Here is a 6396-nt window from a genome sequence, read left to right as displayed (position 1 = left end):
GTTTTTTTTTTGGCATGGAAGGTTTACAATCTCCAAATATGCCTCATTCATGCCATGGAGAAGGCCTGACCTAATTGATGCAGGTTCTGTGCAAGGATGGATTCGCCATTCAAGAAGATTCTTCCCTCGCTGTTTTGCGTGAGAGGACATCACCTTTGATGTGGATGAAGTGTATGGCCAGATCCAGCTAGGCCAAGAGATGATGCTTTGGTGTTTTTTCTCTTTTTTCATTTAAAATCATGCTTTTGTTTTCTCTCCACAAATGTTTTTTTCATGTAATATAATGTATTTAGAATATGTTCTGATTTTCAGTGCAAAATGTGACCTTTGGTAAGGCATGGATATATTGAATGGTTTTACAATGTGGTGAGAAATAAATATTTTCATCAATGTGCAGTACTGATCTTGTGTTTTTTTTTTTTGTCAGTATATTCATGTACTTTACTTTAACAATATCTCTGAAAAAAATCAATAATAAATGGCAAATCCATCCTTGCACAGACCCTGCATCAATTAGGTCAGGCCTTGAATGAGGCATATCCTGACATAAGGCTAGAGACTGTAAAATATTTATTTCTGACCACATTGTAAAACCATTCCATACATCCATGCCTTTCCAAAAGTTACATTTTGCACTGGAAATCAGAACATATTCTAAATACAATATAGTACATGAACAAAAACATTTGTAGAGAAAAAACAAAAGCATGATTTTAAATGAAAAAAAAAAAAAAATAGAAAAAACATTTTTTTTTCGATTGCTTACACACTAAAGTAGGTGCTTAGGTGCTTAACTCTAAACTCAACAATCAGGTGCAAGTACAATAAAAAGGCAAAAGGTGAGTTTATGTGTCTTCATCAAAATGATAGGCAATGTTGCAGAAAGAGGAAGAGGGAGAAACATCATTTTGAATGTCCCGGGCCACCGTGGTGTTGACATCACAATATATGTTGCAGTCCTCCACCAGCATGCCAACTTAGACCCTTACAACATGGCCCACATATTCACATTTCAGACAGACTACACAAAATCATCACAGCAGAAGACCAAATGGATGCAGAGCAGATGAGATACAGTGTCATATGGGGACAATGTAAATTTCCACCTATCTGCCTGGGTCCAAAACTGGTTTCATTAGCGTCCACAATTTTCACTCCAATACATCCCATACTGTCTCTTCCTTAAACCCATTTAGTTTTGTTTGTTTGGGTTTTTTTTTTGGTATGGAAGGTTTACAATCTCCAGCCCTATGTCAGGATGTGCCTCATTCAAGTCATGGAGAAGGCCTTGTCTTGCGAGAGAGGACTTTACCTGTGATGTGGATGAAGCGCTATGGCCAGATCCAGCTAGGCGAGGAGATAATGTATAGTATGTTTACTGTAGTATTTTCTGTACAATATTGTCAGTTTTTTCAGATTCTTTTTTATGTTTGTTGTTGTTATTTACTGTAATTGTAACCTGTACTGGATGCAATATTTTACATTTGTCTGTTGTTTGCTGAGCTAACAGTGTTATGTACACTAGTAGCATGACAACTGGGACATGTTTTGTTGTGATTCTCCATGTTGACTGATTTGGGTATATGGAGAGAAATCAATGATATTCTCCTCAGTCTGCAGCATTGGTCTTGTGTAGTGTTTGGTGAACTATTGTATAGTTGCACTTTCTCTGTGTACTTCATTTACAGTACTCTAATCACTGAGAATTAGACTTGCTAAAAGTGTTTTAGGTTAGCAACAGCAATGTGTAACTGGTTCAATAAGATTAAAGTCATATGAAATGTGTTTGTTTCGTATATGGTAACAAAATATTGTTTTTATAAAGTTGTGTATAGTTTTGACAAAAGTGTTATATTTTGCAAATGATCTGAAGTGTTGTGCTACTTTGGTGTAGGGTTGTATTAATTGTGTGTAGTGTTTTGACAAACCGGGCCCTGTTTTCAAAATTGTGCTTAAGCAATCGTAAAAAAACTAAGCATCATCTCCTGGCCTAGCTGGATCTGGCCATAGCATCCACATCACAGGCGATTTATCCACATCACAGGTAATGTCCTCTCATGCAAGACAGCAAGATTGCAACCTTTTACCATATGAAATTATTTAATAATTCCTTAAGTAATTCATCCATCCTTGCTCTCAATGACAACAAAAGCATACTACTGTTGTTAGCAGTTAGCACTAAGCACTCTGGTGTAGGGGAGGAGCTGAGTAAATTTAGTCTCATATCACTAGGGTGACCAGATTTCTCATGGTGGAATACGGGACGAGTGCGCAATATGACCATGATATAAGAAATTTTATTTCACTATATTATATATATATATATATATATATATATATATATATATATATATATATATACACTGCCCTCCAAGAGTTTGAAAACACCCCTGGAAAAGTCTGGTTTTGGACGATATCAGCATAAATCCTTATAATTTTTTGGTGCAAATACATTACAGTAACTTGACATTATCCAGCAATAATAATTTTCATGTGTTCATTTCATTTCATTACATAATAATGGCAGTATATACATGTCAAAGTCAGACATGCCCCTTTGCCAGCTGTGAAGCCTGGTTACTGGTTTAAACTTGGCCCAGGTTTGTAAAAGATTTTTGGGTCAGCACACCTTAATAGCTTCAACAATTGATTTCCAATTAAGTTTAGAATACAATGAAATAATTAGAACCCAGTTTAGGTCAGATAGCTGCTAATGCTGGATATTTTGATGAATCAAAAATTTAAGTTTTTTTCTATGTATAAACTGTTTATGTAATAAAATGTGTTTTTATAATTTGTGTTGTCCCTTACCTGTGCAAAATTATCACAAATTAAAAAGGATTCATGCCAATATTGTCCAAAACCCCACTTTTCTAGGGCGTTTCTAAACTTTTGGAGGGCAGATATAAATATAATATAATATTTATATATAGATATAAATATTTGTTATATATTGTTATATAAAAAGAAATTTACAAACAAGTTACAAACAATACAACAAATACGACAGAGATTAAACTTGTTTTTTCACATTTGAATATACTGACAAATATTTAATTAGGCTACTGTCCCTTTAAGACCGAATCCATGGATGTAATATAGGCTACTGACACATTTCCTGTTTTTACCCACCTGTTTACGTCCACTTAACCGACTGTATTTACGTGAGATACTCCACACGATGGACATTTTGAAAAACTATGTGTGCATTTGACCATTCGGGCGCGAGGAGAACTGATCGCGCGAAAGAGAGAGAGAGTGCGTGTGAGAGAGAGAGCTTCTGGTCTGTGTTATTCAGCGTGATTCCGCCTATCCCGCCTTCACTAATCGATAACGAATTGTGATTGAATGGTAACTTTGTTCTATGACGAATTGATTAGGCTGTTCTTGTGTGACAGAACTCCATCACCCAGTTGAAAGATGAAATACGGGACAAAACATTATTTTTTTCTTAATAAGTCGGGACACTAAAAATAGAGCTGAAATACGGGACTGTCTCGGGAAAAATGGAGTAGGGGGAGGCTGCAGACCTGGAGCCGGTAGATATGAGTAGGGGGAGGCTGCAGACCTGGAGCCGGTAGATATAGGCCCCAAGCAGTTTTACGCCCCTGTTGTTCCTCATGCGTCCAGTAGGGGGAGGCTGTATATTAGTATATGAGCCTAGTCATCAGAACAGCAGACCATATCTGTATGATAGCAGCAGACCTTTTTTGAAGCGATACGAATTGAGGTATGTAAATAATCTCCTAAAGTTATTGTTGTTGATTGTATTGTGCAACATTTATTATTTATAAATGATTGATGCGATATCAATTCAAAAGATGGGTCAATAATTTATTTCGAGAGGCAGAAGTACTTGATGGAGTCAGATGTTCTGTCTGACTCAAACTTAGCTAACCACGTGTAGGTTAAGCTGCCCTTAGTCTTATCTTTACCCGCTCTGTCTCACTCACTTTTAAAATTAATTACATTTTTATTTTTATCTTGTTGTCTGTCTTTAGCTTGCGTGACATGGCTTCTTCTGGTAAGACCCTGTTTACTCCTTGCATTTAAACATACTCCACATGGTTTCTGGAGCACATTAGAGTGGATAATCACAAATGTGTGAATTTTTTTTTTTTTTTTTTTTTTTTGACAGTCTATGATGTGAACACACAAAATACACATTTATAATAGGCATGTATGTATGTATGCAAATCTCTAAGTCTCCACAACATGTTGCCGAGAGGAACCGAAAGTTATCCAACCGGGCTCTGGTGGACTTCATTGTGGCAAGAGGAACTGATGACCACATTCAGGTACATGCATCAAGAATGCATTTTTTTAACTGCATTCTAAACCAATAGCTTGTTTAGTAAATAAACAACTTACACATACATGGAAATGTTTTTAATGTAATTTTCAGTTTTCTCTGCACAGTCCATCATCAATGGACAAAAAAATCACAGGCTTGACACTTTTTCCAAGTGTTCCATAAAGAAAGTGCCTGTGCCATTGTTCATTGAAGATCGGGAACAAATTGATATTATCTACACTCACCTGACTTCAATTCTGAACAGTACACCCACACACACCCACAGTGACCAGATCAGATTTATTATGGATGTCCTTTTTCCAGAGGTAGGACTTATGTGTTAGTTGTGCTCAGCATGGTGTCATATTCACATTGTTTTTAATGTCAAATAGTTTATCCATAATGTTAGACCATTGCGTTAAAAATAATAGTTTTGTGCTTAATATAGAAAAGGCACTTTTGGTTTTGTTGTAAAAAAAACAACAAAAAACTAAACATGCAAAATGATGCTTGGCTTATTTGGGCTGTGATAAATCTCAATTCTTTCTCTGGTAGTCCATCATCTGTGCTCTTGCTGTTGTGGAACATGTGTCCATCTTGGAGGCTGAGGAGAAATTCCTGCGAGGACCTGTCATTGACGCAAGGTACTGTAAGGATCCTATAAAGGAAATATTTATAATTAACCATTGTTTCTACCACTATGCAACTTTTGCTTTATTTATTTTTATCAGTGAGCGGGAGCACTTTGACAGCAGGATAAAAAAAAACAATTAAAGAAGAGTGGCAAGCCATAGGAGAGTCTACAGGAGTCATGCAGAATTTACAGGAGTCATGCTGTTAAGAAATAAAAGTCATGGTGTTAATAAATTTTTTTGTGAACAACAATATTGTCTCTTTCTTTTAAATGACCCTTGGAATTTTAGAAAAGGGTTCAATTGTGTTTGTCTTCATAAAATGCTATGTAGGACATGTTTTGTAGCTGTATGACAACCAATTTTGAATTATACAGCAGATATTTCATTTAGGATCTACACAGTACTGTATGTCTAATGGCCTAAATATGGTTAATATTTAAATGTAGCTTAATATAAATGCACAACATCATATATCAGTCAGTCTCCTGTATATAAAAACAGTTTATAAATAAATATAAATAATACATTTTACAGTAGGTCATAGGTCTGCAGCCTCCCAATATAGTGTTATTCGCCGTATTTCCTTCTCCCCCTATTGGACGCATGAGGAACAACAGGGGCGTAAAACTGCTTGGGGCGTAAAACTGCTTGGGGCCTATATCTACCGGCTCCAGGTCTGCAGCCTCCCCATATAGGAAAAACGGGACGTCTGGTCACCCTACGATCACACAACAGCAGATTCGACATGGAACAGGTAGGGTACAATGGGGCTAAATGCACACCTTAAGGAAAAATGTGCTTTTCACTACCCTCAAAGTGTATGACTACAGGAATAATATATATGTTTGCATTGAACATTGATGGAGCAACAGATTTTGTGTGAAAATAAATCATAAAAGTGGTTAGTTTTGTTTAAAAATCTTATAAATGTATGAGGTGGTGAGGGGGGCTTTTACCCCACACACAGGGTTAAAAGTTCCCCAGCATGGGGTAAAAGGCACACGCAGTATTCATACAAATACTTTAGCTAAAATAATATGTTTTTAATAATGTCTAGGTTAATACTTGTTCAAAAGAATCACTTTAGCAACGTTTGTACTATTTTCTGTTTATTTTGATAAATATAAGAATTCATTCTTGTTCAATAAATATACTGTCATTAAAATAGGCCTATTGTCAAGGTTATGCACTGTCTAGTTTACTTTTGAGTTTTGGTTTAGTCCTCATTTTTTTTCCCTTTGCCAGATCCTCCTTGCCTCGTCTTTTGCCATAGTCAATAATTAAGTTACCCAGGTGTTATGTGTTATGTTAACAATGTCTGTGTGTACTTAAAGGGATACTCCACCGTTTTTTCATATTAAACTATGTTATTCCCTTAACTAAGACGAGTTGATACATACCTCTCTCGTCTCAGTGCGTGCACTAAATCGCTCTGTCTTGCGGCGAAACTTTGTTAGCAGTTAGCTT

The 6396-nt window shown here is 36.1% G+C and overlaps 1 long non-coding RNA gene across 1 annotated transcript; it reads left to right on the top strand.

Annotated features, from left to right (window-relative positions):
- The first annotated feature begins 4462 nt into the window (after nt 1–4462).
- LOC137012519 (uncharacterized) lies at nt 4463–5118 on the top strand. The gene is made up of 3 exons (XR_010893575.1): nt 4463–4620; nt 4850–4938; nt 5026–5118. It is a non-coding gene; the product is annotated as an uncharacterized lncRNA (long non-coding RNA).
- Nucleotides 5119–6396: the final 1278 nt, after the last annotated feature.

This window comes from Chanodichthys erythropterus, chromosome 22 (assembly GCF_024489055.1).
Source record: "Chanodichthys erythropterus isolate Z2021 chromosome 22, ASM2448905v1, whole genome shotgun sequence".
In the NCBI taxonomy this organism is placed as follows: domain Eukaryota; kingdom Metazoa; phylum Chordata; class Actinopteri; order Cypriniformes; family Xenocyprididae; genus Chanodichthys; species Chanodichthys erythropterus.
The sequence above is the reverse complement of the archived record's forward strand: the minus strand, read 5'-3'. Positions and strand labels throughout refer to the sequence as shown.